Raw genomic sequence first — 15521 nt, 5'->3', positions numbered from 1 at the left:
CTATTATCCTGCACCCCAAGCTGTCTTTGTTTGGCAACATTCCCCATGACCTTACCATTCAATGCATTCACTTGTTAGACAAAACATCTTTCTAGTTTGACAACAACATCCTGTTAATGGGGAACACTACTGTTTAGTGGCAGAATGAAACATCTGGTTTCACCTGTTCCTCTAATCTTTTGGTAAGGTAATCTGAGATAGTCTGAGCATTTTTCAGGACTGAAAATATTAGCCATTGGCCTGTTCATAAGTTTGCACAATATATGATGAGAAATTATATGATCAGAGTTGGTATTATTTCACAGGATGGCTTTGATATGCACTACTTCAGCATAAAGTTTGCATGGTGGACAAATGGCTTCCATGCTCTTTTTGGTGTTGTCAGTTAGGTCAATCTTATAACTTGTGAAACTACAGAAATCCCAATGTGTATATTGCCCGGTGAAGGTTGGTTTGCAACACACAACACACCCTGGCAGATGTCTCAACTAGCAAGAAAAAGAAGCTCATATGACTCCTTAATTTCGGAGGTGAATAATGAGCGCAGGATGGAGTGCATTAAGGTGTCTAAGAATAATTTTATACATGTACACAGGGCCCTGTTCTTTACAGACGGAAAGAACGTGTGTACACACTTGGTCTGTTTCACCTAAACAACTATTCTCAGCTTTATTTTTCAGGCAATGCTTTGACTAATCAGAGTCATCGTGCCTAGTTAACTGCGAACCAATGAGTACCTCTGCTGATGCAGTCTGAAATTGCTGTTCCCCATCACACTGGTACTCTTGTGAATAGTTCTGATGAATGCAAAACAAACTCTTTTAAACAAAACATGGCTTCTTTCAGCAATACTCAAATTCTGTGTTACCAAGCAACTATTAATAATGAAAACCGAAATAACTGCAGATGCTGGAATCAGAAATAAAAACAGAAATTGTTGGAAAAGTTCAGCAGATTTGGCAGCATCTGTGGTGAGAAATCAGAGTTAACGTTTTGGGTCCAGTGACACTTGCTCAGAATTATTAATAATGGCTCTATCACTGCTCAAATCCTTCAAGATGTCAGAATCACTACTTCATTCAAGATGTCATTTCAGAAGAAAGTATCTTCTCCCAAAGTGCTCACAATTATAAGCATTATGAGAAAACTGCCAGTACTGTTGCTAACAGCTCGAAGTTGTCCCATGTTGCATCAAAAAAACTCAAATTTGAAGCCAAAGAGGGAAATATTTGAAAGGGTGATGGAAAGTTTCATTTCGAAAATGGCTTTTAAGGTGGGCTTAAATGAGGAAATAGAAGTGGGGAGACAAAATACGTTAAAGAGGGAATTCATCAAATTTTGGAGCATGGCTAGAGAGCATTCAATCCACAATTGTTGCACCAGTTTGCTGAAGGAAAAATTCAGTTAATGCCACTCACATTCCTACTGTGCTGCCTTGAGAATGACACTCCAAGACAGTTCTTGGGGGTAAAAAGAATCACGCTCTGCAAGCATTAGGAGAGACAAGTGGTATGTTTAGAAAGATTAGCTTTTGGAAAATTCAGAATGAGGTAGACAGGTGAGGGATTTCGAAAAAATGTTCAAAATCATATGCATAACATAACTAATCAACAGTAAGTTAGTTCTTTTAAGTATAAATACTGACCAAACATTTCTTGTTAGGTCTGCCAAATAACCAAGGGTGGATCATTCAGTTGAAGTGTTATATCAGATACCAAATAGCAATATGACTCCTCTCCACCCCAAACCAAACTATTCTGCTGCAGATGTATTTTTGGCAATTAGTTTTTATTTTAAAAGTCTGCAAAACATAGGCTCAAATGTTGCTGAGATAACACGGCGTGAAGCTGGATGAACACTGCAGGCCAAGCAACATCAGCGGAACAGGAAAGTTGGCATTTCGGGTCAAGACCCTTCTTCAGAAATGGGTGAGGGGAAGGGGGCTCTGAAATGAATAGATATAGGGGGGAGGTGGATAGAAGATGGATAAAGAAGAAGATAGGTGGAGAGGAGACAGACAGGTCAACAGGCGGGGTTAGACTCAGTGAAGGTGAATGTAGGTGGGGAGTTAGGGAGGGGATAGATTGGTTCAGGGAGGATGGACATGTCCAGGAAGAGAGATGAGGTTAGTGGGTAGGAGATGGGGGTGGGGCTTGAGGTGGGAGGAATGGTTAGGGAGCCGGAGACTAGCTGGGCTGGTTTTGGGATGCGGTCGGGGGAGGGGAGATTTTGAAGCTTGTGAAGTCCACATTGATACCCTTGGGCTGCAGGATTCCCAAGCGAAATATGAGATGCTGTTCCTGCATCTTTCGGGTGGCGTCATTGTGGCAATGCAGGAGGCCCAGGATGGACATGTCACCTGAGGAGTCGGGCTGGGGGCGGATTTGAAGTGGTTCGCGACTGGGAGGTGTAGTTGCTGTTGCGAACTGAGAGTAGGTGTTCCGCAAAGCAGTCCCCAAGCCTCCACTTGGTTTCTTCGATGTAGAGGAGGCCATAAGGGGAACAGTGGATACAGTATATCACATTAGCAGATGTGCAGGTGAACATCTGTTTGATGTGGAAGGTCTTCTTAGAGCCTGGGATGGGGGTCATGGGAGAGGTGTAGGGGCAGATGTAGCACTTGCTTCGGTTGCAGGGAAAAGTGCCAGGGGTGGTGGGGCTGGAGGGGAGTGTGGAGCGGACAAAGGAGTCACGGAGAGAGTCGTCCTTCTGGAAAGCACATAAGGGTGGAGAGGGAAGAATGTCTTTGGTAGTGGGGTCAGATTGCAGACGGCGGAAATGTCGGAGGATGATGCGTTGGATTTGGAGGTTGGAGGGTGGCACGTGAGGATGAGGGGGAATTCTGTTTTGGTTATTATTGCGGGTAGGGGGTGTGAGGGATGAGTTGTGGGAAATGCAGGAGACACGGTCGAGGGCATTTTCGATCACTGTGGAGGGGAAGTTGCAGTCCTTGAAAAAAGGGGACATCTGGGATGTTCGGGAGTGGAATGCCTCATCTCGGGAGCAGATGCGGTGGAGGCAAAGGAATTGGGAATAGGGGATGGCCATTTCACAGGAACGTGGTGAGAGGGGTAGTATTCTAGGTAGTTGTGGGAGTTGGGAGGCTTAAAATGGATATCGGTTTCCAGGTGGATGCCAGAGATGGAGATAGAGAGGTCCAGGAAGGAGAGAGAGGTATCAGAGATGGTCCAGATGAACTTAAGATTGGGGTGGATGTTACTGGTGAAGTGGATGAACTGTTCGAGCTCCTCGGGAGACCACGAAGCGGCACCGAAACAGTCATCAATGTATCGGATGAAGAGATGGAGGATAGGGCCAGTGTAGCTTTGGAAGATGGATTGTTCCACATAACCTACAAAGAGGCAGGCATAGCTTGGGCCCATGCAGGTACCCATGGCCACCCCCTTTGTCTGTAGGAAGTGGGAGGAATTGAAATGAAGCTGTTGAGGGTGAGGACGAGTTTGGCTAAGCAGATGAGGGTGTCGGTAGACGGGGACTGACCGGGCCTGCAGGTCAGGAAGAAGCGGAGGGCCTTTAGGCCTTCTGCATGGGGAATGCAGGTGTATAGAGACTGGACATCCATAGGAAATAGGGAGTTGGAGACTGGGGAAATGGAGTTCTGGAGGAGGTGGAGAGCGTGGGTGGTGTCACGGATGTAGGTAGGGAGTTCCTGGACCAAGGCAGAGAAAATAGAGTTGAAATATGTGGAGATACGTTCAGTGGGGCAGGAGCAGGCGGAGACAATGGGTCGACCAGGGCAGTCAAGTTTGTGGATTTTGGGAAGGAGATAGAAGTGGGCGGTGCGGGGATTGGGAATGATGAGGTTAGAGGCTGTGAGTGGGAGGTCACCCAAGATGATGAGGTTGTGGATGGTTTGGGAGATGATGGTTTGGTGCTCGGGGATGGGGTCATGATCAAGGGGGCGATAGGAGGAGTGGTCAGAGAGCTGGCGTCTGGCCTCAGCGATGTAGAGATCAGTGCGCCATACTACAACTGCACCTCCCTTGTCTGCAGGTTTTATGGTAAGGTCGGGATTGGAGCGGAGGGCTGCACGCTCTGTGAGGGAGAGGTTGGAATGGGTGAGAAGCGTGGAGAGTTTGAGGCGATTGATGTCTCAATGACAATTAGAGATGAAGAGATCAAGGGAGATTAGGAGGCCTTGGGGTGGTGTTCGTCTCAAACTCTCCATCCCACTCACCCACTCCAACCTCTCCCCTACAGAGCATGCAACCCTCCGCTCCCTCTGCTCCAATCCCAACCTTACCATAAAACTCGCAGACAAGGGAAGCGCAGTGATCGTATGGTGCATTGACCTCTACATCGCTAAGGCCAGACGCCAGCTCTCTGACCCCTCCTCTTATCACCCCCTTAATCATGGCCCCACCCCCGAGCACCAAACCATCATCTCCCAAACCATCCACAGCCCGTCACCTCGGGTGACCTCCCACCCACAGCCTCTAACCTCATCATTCCCCAATCCCGCACCGCCCGCTTCTATCGCCTTCCCAAAATCCACAAACATGGCTGCCCTGGTTGACCCATTGTCTCTGCCTGCTCCTGCCCCATCGAACTTATCTCCACCTATTTCAACCGCATTTTCTCCCCCATGGTCCAGGAACTCCCTACTTACGTCCGTGACACCACCCACGCTCTCCACCTCCTCCAGAACTTCCAATTCCCTGGTCCCCAACACCCTATTTACTATGAATGCCCAGTTCCTATACACCTGCATTCCCCATGCAGATGGCCTAAGGACCTCCGCTTCTTCCTGTCCTGTAGGCCTGGCCAGTCCCCGTCTGCTGACACCCTCATCCACTTAGCCAAACTCGTCCTCACCCTCAACAACTTCTCTTTCAATTCCTCCCACTTCCTACAGACAAAGGGGGTGGCCATGGGTACCTGCACAGGCCCAAGCTATGCCTGCCTCTTTGTAGGTTATGTGGAACAATGCCTCTTCCAAAGCTACACTGGCCCTATCCCACATCTCTTCCTCCATTACATTGATGACTGTTCCCACCAGGAGCTCGAACAGTTCGTCCACTTCACTAACACCTTCCACCCAACCTTAGGTTCATCTGGACCATCTCTGATACCTCTCTCTCCTTCCTGGACCCCTCTGTCTCCATCTCTGGCATCCACCTGGAAACTGATTTCCATTTTAAGCCTACCGACTCCCATAACTACTTGAATGCTCCTCCTCTCACCCACTTTCGTGTAAAATGGTCATCCCCTATTCCCAATTCCTTCACCTCTGCCGCATCTGCTCCCAAGATGAGGCAGTCCACTCCCGAACATCCCAGATATCCTCTTTTTTCAAGGACCGCTACTTCCCCTCCACAGTGATCAAAAATACCCTTGACTGTGTCTCCTGCATTTCCCTCAACTCATCCCTCACACCCCCCTCTCCGCAATAATAACCAAAACAGAACCCCCCTCGTTCTCACGTACCACTCCACCAACCTACAAATCCAACGCATCATCCTCCGACATTTCTGCCGTCTGTAATCCGAACCCACTGCCGAAGACATTTTTCCCTCCCCACCCTTATGTGCTTTCCAGAAGGACCACTCTCTCCGTGACTCCTTTGTCCGCTCCACACTCCCCTCCAGCCCCACCACCCCCAGCACTTTTCCCTGCAACCGAAGCAAGTGCTACACCTGCCCCTACACCTTCCCCCTCATCCCCATCCCAGGCCCTAAGAAGACCTTCCACGTCCAACAGATGTTCACCTGCGCATCTGCTAATGTGATATACTGTATCCACTGTTCCCGTTGTGGCCTCCTCTACATCGAGGAAACCAAGTGGAGGCTTGGGGACCACTTTGCGGAACACCTACGCTCGGTTCGCAACAAACTGCACCTCCCAGTGGCAAACCATCTCCACTGCCCCCCACCCCCACTCCTCGGACGATATATCCATCCTGGGTCTCCTGCATTGTCACAATGACACCATCCGAAAGATGCTGGAACAGCATCTCATATTTCGCTTGGGAACCCTGCTGTCCAAGGGTATCAATGTGGACTTCACAAGCTTCAAAATCTCCCCTTCCCCGACCGCATCCCAAAACCAGCCCAGCTAGTCCCCAGCTCCCTAACCATTCCACTCACCTCAAGACCGACCCCTCTCTCCTACCCACTAACCTCATCCCGCCTACTTGACCTGTCTGTCCTCCTGGACCGACCTACCCCCTCCCTAGCTCCCCACCTACAATCACCTTTACTGGCTCCAACCCCACCTCTTTAACCTGTCTGTCTCCTCTCACCCTATCTTCTCCTTTATCCATCTTCTATCCACCTCCCCCTCTCTCCAATTTTATTTCATAACTCCCTTCCCCTCCCCCATTTCTCAACCCAAAACATCAACTTTTCTGCTCCTCTGATGCTGCTTGGCCTGCTGTGTTCAACCAGCTTCACACTGTATTATCTCAGATTCTCCAGCGTCGGCAGTTCCTACTATCTCTGTTCAAATGTTGCTAAATACTCAGTACTAAAATGAAGTTAAGTCCGCAAGTAGCAGTATAGGAACAACACCCAACACTGTATTCAAAGAATTCAAAAGAAGATACTAGAAATTAATAGCACACTGCAGTGAAATGAGGAGTAGAACTGCTCTGGAAAACAGAATAAGAGCAACGGCGTTTTGTTATCCCCTTCACAGCATATATCCTTGTTTTTGCACCTTATTGCAATCTCCTGGCCCCACTTGCAACCTTCACTAGTTGGCTGCTAACACACCTACATCTTCCACTCTTGGAGCCCAAATCTATGTCCCACGATGCACGTTGGGACACCAGAAAAGTCCTGATACACTGACTGCATGGAAATTTCCCAGGAACTTTGAACTTCTGATGGGCAGTCCCTCTGCTCCCACATTCCTTCAGAGGAGACTTCAGACAGTTTTGACAATGACTTACCCAAATATTTTCCCGGTACAGAAAATTTCATTCCAATGACTTGGTTACTTTAAAACTAACCTTCCTGACTCCCAGTAATCTGCCAATGAACCATCACCTGTCACTGTATCCTAATTTCAACAACCCAACTTGACCTTATCTTGCAACCAACCCAGATGCCATCTTACCTAGCTGCCATTCTGCTCAGCTGTACCAACTTACCTCACCCATCCAAGTTCTGTACCTTTTTGCTGAGTCTACTTGTGCAGATACGCATTCACACACATACCCAAATACACTGAGAAGCTTTTACTTTGCAGACTATGACAGCTAGTGCCATGAAAGACAAGACTGGCTTCTGTACAGATTCCATTCGCTGATATCGCTGGGTTTCCTGCTCTGGTTTGCAAGATCCTTCACCGTATGTTTTTGCCAGAAAAATCAGAGTAAAGTAAATAATTCTTCAACCAGAATTGCAAATAGCAAATCTGATGCTGATCAGAAGATCTGGGCCAATATAACTCCTTCTTTGTTAAGGTTTGTTGGCTCCTCTGTGTGTTCACTTTTAAAAAATTCTTATAGCATTTAACACAATGTCCCAGATATTCCCTCAAGGTTGAGTAAACCTATTTTTGACTATGATTGGATTAAAAATTATCTATTTACCTTTAGATGTTTTCCAAGTTGATTCTTGGATGGGGATATCCAGTTCCAGCCTGTCCAGAAATCCACGAAACCATCAGTGAAGTTGATCATAGAAGCCATGTCTCATTTTGCACCAGATAATGAGCGGAGTCCTGCGATGGAAATGTCCAGGAGCATAGCTAGACACTTTGGTAGCTCCTGTGAAAGTATAAATATGTCCGTTAAGTGCAGCTTTAGGGTGCTCTGTGGGTAAGATCAATAGCATGCCAGGTGGGGAGAGTGCCTAAAAGGTATGATACCCAAGAAGTGAAGGAATAAGTAGGGCAGGACGGTAAACAGGTTGGAGTTTGGGGATGCTAGCATGGAAGTGGGGGTAAGAGAGATCAGGGTGTCAAGTTCGGTGACAGATAAGTAAGTGTGGCAGTGACACGCCCAATAGATAAAAGTGTCAAGGTGTTGTCAGGTCAGGGGTATTAGACCAGTGAGGGTCTGGGTTCACTTCCAGTGGGGGATGTGTGTGGGGGTGGGGAGTCTTGAGGGGAAGGGAATGAACTCAGCTGGTGGAGTGGAGTGTTGCTTTGGGTTTAGAGGCTATCCGGTGGTGCTGGTGGTAGGAGGAAGGAGGATGTTGAGCAGGGTTTGGGAGGTTGGAAGTGGCAATGTTAGTGGGTGGAGGAGAGGTATTGTTGCATCAGGCTGTCACAGTTCAGTGGGATGGTGCTCAGGCTGGTGGAGACATGGGTTCTAGGAATGTCAGTTCCGGAGGATACAGTGCGTGTCCAATTAGATTGGATCAGGGGATTTTCTGGTTGGGTGTGATGGCTGTCGGTTGTAAGTGTCTAGGGAGGTGTCATTGGGATGTGGGTTTCAGTGAGGAGTCCGGGCAATTTAAGAAGTACTCAGGAATTAGAGTAATTTTTTTAATCCTTTCCAAAGAAAGCATTGACCTTTGAGTGTTCTGAAGATAAACGAGAGTTCGTATTGGAGAGTATACCTTGCTTTTGTATGTTTACAGCAATTTTGTTTAGAACAGTGACAATCATTCTGCTGTTCTTAAACTTGTCTTAGTTCTTAGCTTTACAGCAATAACGTCTCAAAGTGTCTAAATCTTGGCAGGGCTTCTTCAGCCCCTTTCGGGTACCTTGCCACTCAATGCAGCATTCATGATCAACCAAGTCCAGTATCCAGGCATCTACGTAAACAGGATTTCAACATTTTCAGCCTCCCAGTGGTGAAGCGCACTAGCAACTTTGGATTGGATGATTATTTTTGTTCGCAGCATGGAGAAAGTAAAACCATTTTAGAAATAGCAGCGTTGCTAAATCTAATTTAGATATTAGCAGGTTCTAAGCCATCAGAGATCTTTCTACCCTTATTTTCTGAGAATTACAATGTTTGAAAGGATGTAAGCATTGATAAAAGATTTTTCTCATCTAGCTGAGCTCAGCGGGCCGGATAGCTGGTTTATGACGCAAAGTGACACCAAAATCATGGGTTACCTTCTCAACCTCTCCCTTTACTTGAGGTATAGGTGACCGAGGCAGTCCAACCACACCAATTCTTTCACTCTGATGAGGCTGCAGTCCTATACTGTTATAAGAGAATGGTGACTTTACCTTTAAAAAGGAATTTTATGACCCCCAATATGACATCCATATGTCTGCATGTCTGCCATATATATCTACTAACCCAGTATTTCAGTGCAGTTCTGATGGATTGCTTTATTTTTGAAGATATCAACTTTCAGATGAAACATTGAATCAATGTCCCCCTGTTCTGTTCAGATGTCACATAAAAGATGTCACAGAACCATTTATTAAAGATCAAAGAAGGAACAAAGGAATGAGGGCAGAGGTTACTGAAGTGGATTGGGCAAGGGGTTTAGCAGAAAAGATGGTTGAGGAATAATGACATTTCTAATAAAATAGTTCACAGTTTTAGCAAGGAGGAGCAGCACTTCATATTCTGCCTTGGGAGCCTACAACCCAATGGTCTCAATGCGGACTTTACCAGTTTCAAAATTTCCCCCCCCTCCGGCCTCCTCCCATGACCAACCCTCCCTCTCATCCCCGCCTCCTTGACCTATCTGTCTTCTCTCTCACCTATCTGCTCTTTCCACTTCACTGACTGATCCCCATCACTGCCTACCTGCATTCACATATCACTATCCCACCTACTTTCCACAGCCCACCCCTCCTATTTATTTTGGAGCTCCCTTCTCACTCCCCTATTTCTGAAGAAGAGTTCCGACCTGAAACATCAACTTTCCTGCTCCTCTGATGCTGCCTGGTCTACTGTGTTATCTCTGACTCCAGCATCGACAGTTCTTACTATCTATCAATGTTAGTGGGCACCTTGGTGTAGGTTTCCTGGCCAAATTTAAGAGTTGGGTGGAATTTAACAGATTAATGGAACCCAGGCGGTTATTTGTTTCGATCACCAAACTGAATCATATTTCCTCAACGATTTAATTTTTAACACGCTATGCATACTATTAAATGATTCATGTCGCAGAGTCTAAATTATACCACAAGGTGGCATTCAGTGAATAGTGGTACCCGCTGATGCGCAGCAAATGAAGATTCACTGCAAACACCATTTGAGGACTTGGAATCCAGCCTTCCACTTCGAACTTGGACACTAATTGTGCTCACCCCAATCGGACTACATATGCTAGCACTGAGAAAATGCAGGCTTTGTGGTAGCCCCTTGTACTTATTAGAGATTTTATTCATCTGGGTATCACTATTCTCTTTAATGAGATACTTTGAAGTAGCACAACTATAAAATTTGCTATGGGTTACAATTAACTGCATCAAGCTTTATTGCTTCAACATAGAAAGTTACATAATAGCTCTGCAGTAAATTATCATTTGTAGGGGCCAGTATGAATTTTAGCATAGACTCATAGAGCACGGAAACAGACCTTTCAGTCCAACTTATCCATGCTGACAATGTTCCCAAAACTAAATTAGTCCCACCTGACTGCATTTGGCCCATATTCCTCCAAACCTTTCTAATTCATGTACTTATCCAAATATCTTTCAAACGTAACTGTCCCTACAGCCACCACACCCTCTGGCAGTGCATTCCACAGACTAATGACTCTCTTTGTGATAAAGTTGCCTCTCAAGACCTTTTTAAATCTTTCTCCTCTTACTTTAAAAATGTGGCCCCTAGTTTTGAACGCTCCCACCTCAGGGAAAAGGCCTTTGCTGTTCACCTTATCTGTGCTCTCATGATTTTATAACCCTCCAAAAAGATCACCCCTCAACCTCCTATGTTCCAGTGAAAAAAGTCCCAGCCTATCTGGCCTAGTTTTATAACTCAAACTCTCCATTCTCAGCAACATCCTGGTCAATTCTTTATGAACCCTTTCCAGTTCAATAATATCCTTCCTATAACATGGCAAGCAGAACTGTGCGCAGTATTCCAGAAGAGGTCTCATTATGTCCTGTACAACCTCAACACGACGTCCCAACTCCTGTACTCAAAGTTCTGAGCAATGAAGGCCTTTCTTCCTGTGACACAAATTTCAAAGAATTACAGACCTGAATTCCTAGGTCTCTCAGTTCTACAACACTACTCAGGGCCCCACCATTAACTGTAAAAGTCCTGCCTTTGTTTGTTTTACCAAAATGCATTAGCTCGCATTTATCCAAGTTAAACTCCATCTGCCAACTCCTCAGCTCTTTGACCCAAGTGGTCAAGTTCTTTTCATAACCTTCTTCACTGTCCACTATACCACCTATTCTGGTGTCATCCACAAATGTACTAGCAATGCCTCCTTCATTCTCATCCAAATAATTTACAGAACTGTCGAAAAAAGTGCACCCAACACCATCCCTGGAAAACTGCTGGTCACAGGCCACTGGTATGTTACGTTCAGAATCAGGTATCATCATTTTCAGCTGACTTGAGAAGTTCATATGTTAGAATATAGAACAAACAACTGTACAACACAGGAATGGAACCTTCGACTAAGGATGTTACGCTGAACGTGGCATCAAATTAAATCCCTTCTGCCTGCCTTTGGGCCTTATCTCTCCATCCCTTGCATATTCATGCACTTATCTAAAAATCTCTTAGACACTCCATTCATAAATGCGTCCACCACCACCCTTGGGAGCACATCCCACATTCCTACCACTCTTCATGTAGAACTTGGCCCTCATGTTTCCTTTAAACTTCCCTTCTCACCTTAAATTTACTTTAGATATTTCAGCTCTCGGAAAAAGATTCTGACTGAGAACCCTATCTATGTATCTCATGGTTTTATAGTCTTCTATCAAGTCTCCCCCTCAGCCTCTGCTGCTCCAGAGAAAACACCCCAGGTTTTTCTAGCCTCTCCGTGTAGTTCATACCCTCTAATCCAGGCAACATCCTGGTAAATCTTTCCTGCACCCTCTCCAAAGTTCCCATATCCTTCCTGTAATGTTGCAACCAGAATTGAATGCAGTACTCTAAGTGTGGCCTAACCATAGTCTTACAAAGCTACAACATGACTTCCTGACTCTTGTACTCAATTCCCTAACCAATAAAGGCTTGCTTGCCATAAACCTTCTTTACCACTATTTGCTAGGCCACTTTCAGAGAGCTATGGACTTGAACCCCAAGACCTCAATCTAATCAATGCTATTCAAGGTCCTGCCATTAACTGTATACTTTTCCTTAACATTTGATCTCCCAAAGTTCAGGATTAAACCGCATCTGCGATTTGTCCACCATATCTGCATCTGATCCATATCCCACTGAATCATTTGATAACGTTCTACGATATCAACAACTCCACTGATCTTTGTATCATCTGTAAACTTACTAAACCACTAAATACAATTTCATCCAAATCATTTATATTTATATATATATATATATCACAAACAGCAGAGGCCCCAGTACTGATCCCTGCAGAACACCATGATTCATGGATCTCCTGCCTGAAAAACACCCGTCTACCACTACCTTCTGCCTTCTATGGGCAAGCCAATTCTGAATCCGTGCGGCCAAGGCACCATGGATCCCATATGTCTTAGTCTTCTGGATGAGCCTTCCATGAGGGACCTTGTCAAAAGCCTTACTAAAATCCATGTCAGCAACATCCACTGCTCTACCCTCATCAAGCACCTTTGTCACTTTCTTGAAAAATTCCATCAAGTTAATAAGACGTGACTTTCCATGCATGCAGGCATGCTGACTGTTCCTAATTAGGCCATGCTTTTCCAAATGAATTCCAAATAAGAATTGTCTCCAATGGCTTCCCAACCACCAATGTGAGACTCACCGATGTATGTTTTCCTGGGTTATCCCTATTTCCCTACTTGAATAGAGGAACAAAATTAGTTACTCGCCAGTCCTCCAGGACCTCTCCCATGGCTAATGAGGATACAAGGCCCCAGTAATCTCCTGTCTATCCTCTCTCAATAATCTGGGTAGATCCATTGGGGCCTGGGGACCTATCCACCTTAAACCTCTTCAAGAGACCCAAAATCACTTCTCTCTTGATCTCAAAGTGCTGTGGCATATTAGCATGCTCCATGCAAATCTCACTATCCTCAATATCCTTCTCCTGGGTGAATACTGACACAAATTACTTATTTAGGATCTCTCCCGCATTCTCTGCCTCCAAGCACAAGATCCTTCCTTTATCCTTGAGTGGTCCTACCTTCTCTCGAGTTATCCTCTTGTTTTTAGTGTATGTAAAGGATGCCTTGAGATTCTCTTTAATCCTACTTGCCAAGATCATTTCATGGCCCCTTCTTGCTGTCCTAATTCCCTGCCTGAATTCCTTTCTGCTTTCTTTGTATTCCTCATGGCCCCTGTTTGAGTTTAGCTTCCTAAACCTTACATATGCTTCCTTTTTCCTTTTGATGAAATTCATAACCCAACTTGCCGTCCTTGACCGTCCTCCTTACTGGAATGTGCCAGTTCTGAACTCTCATCATCATACTTTATTCCAACTCATCAGATATTGTAGCAGCCCATGTCCAAATGCAGCATGACCCAGAAAATATCTAGGCTTGGGCTGACAATGGCAAATAACCAAGCACTGTTCCCCTAGCTTCCTTCTCTTGTGGATACCCTTCTCCCAGACCAAAGGAAGTTAGCTTTTAAAAGAAAACAACTTAAACATTTTTTGAGTCAGTGAAAGAGTGCATGTGTTTGTTACTAACTGCACGGGGAAATAATAACCATCATAAATATACTCTCAGTTTTATTGTTTTGTCCAGTGATTATAAATCTTAATCCCAGAACTCCAGGACACACTGACAGTCTTAGTGCTTCCCGAAGCTACTTTGCATTGTGAACTTGACAAAACTTCATTTACTGCCTCATGGGTCATCTCAGAATGCTGGAATTCAGGAATAAGTGATGAGAACATGAGGAATTAGAAAATTAGCTCTCTTTCTGAGAAAAGTAGGTCTGAGATGTCAGCCTGCACCAAGTTAACTAACGTGGATAACTCAGTCATAAGATACCTCACAAAAGGATAAGTCATGAGATAGGAGCCCACACTGTTGGAGTTAGTACAAGAGGCATGGGTAGAGAATTGGCTAATGGGCAGGTAACAGCAAGTGAAGATGAGGACTTCTTTTCCAGGCTGACGACCCGTGACTGGTAAAATTCCACAGAGATCAGTGCTGCGACCGCAACTGTTTACAATATACATTTATGACTTAGAGGAACGAAGTGAACATACTACTGTCAAATTTGCAGACAACATTAAAATAGTTGGAAAGGCAGGCTGTGAGAGGAAAGCAAACAGTTTACACAGAGATATTGGTAAGTTAAGTAAGTGAGCAAGAATTTGACAAATGGAATATTATGTGGGAAAATGCAAGTTGTGCATTTTTTTAAGACAACAGATTATTATTTCAATGAGAAAAACTGCAGAAAGCTGGAACACAAAGGGACTGGTGCACGAAACCAATGTGCAGCAGCTAACAAGGAAGGTTAATAGAATGTTAGCCCTTTTTTCAAGAGGGTTAAAATATAAAAGCACTGTAACCATACAAAGGTGCTGGTAAGGCTACAGCTCAAACACTGAGAGTAGTTCTGGTGATCTTAATGAAGCAAATACAATGCTTTAAGGAGCTTGACAGGATCAATGCTGAGAGAATGTTTTCCCTCATGAGAGAATCCAGGACTAGTGGGCATAGTCTCAGAATAAAGGTGTTGCAATTTAAGACTGAGATAAGGAGGAATATTTTCTCCCAGAGTGTTGTGAGTCTTTGGAGCTCCTTGTTACAGAGGACTCTGTGTGTGTGTGTGTGTGTGTGTGTGTGTGTGTGTGTGTGTGTGTGTGTGTGTGTGTGTGTGTGCGCGTGTGTGTGTGTGTGTGTGTGTTCTCTGTTTGGGTGTTGGTGGGGATACAGCATCATTGTGTATATTCAAGGCCGAGTGAGATAAATTCTTGACCAGTAGGGAAATCAAGGTTTATGGGACAAAGGCTGGAAAGTGGATGAATATCAGATCAGCCATAATCTTAATGAATGGCAGAGCAGTCTCAAGGGGCTGAATGGCCTGCCCTTGTTCCTATTTCTAATGGTTTTATTGTCTTTTGGTTGGCACCACATCCTCAAATATTCAGACTCTCCACCACTGGTGCTCCGTAGCAGTAGTGTGCACTGCAGAAATTCACCAAGACTCCTTAGACACCACCCTACAATCCCATGACCACTACCATCTGGAAGGACAAGGACAGCAGATATGTGGGAATATCACCACCTTTAAGCACCCCTCCAAGCCACTCACTATCCATATTTGGAAATATATTGTCATTCCTTAAGTGTCGTTGGAACAAAATCCAGGAACGTAATAGAATTGTGGGTGTACCCACACGAATGGAATGCAACTGTTCAAGACGGAAGCTCACCAAGATCTTATCAAGGGCAATAGTGATGGACAATAAATGTTCATCCAGTCAGTGACACTAATAACCTTGTGTGAATCTTTTTTTAAATTTCAAAACAAGAATGAACATGTT

Source organism: Stegostoma tigrinum, chromosome 10, assembly GCF_030684315.1.
Source record: "Stegostoma tigrinum isolate sSteTig4 chromosome 10, sSteTig4.hap1, whole genome shotgun sequence".
Lineage (NCBI taxonomy): Eukaryota > Metazoa > Chordata > Chondrichthyes > Orectolobiformes > Stegostomatidae > Stegostoma > Stegostoma tigrinum.
This window is presented reverse-complemented; position numbering follows the sequence as displayed.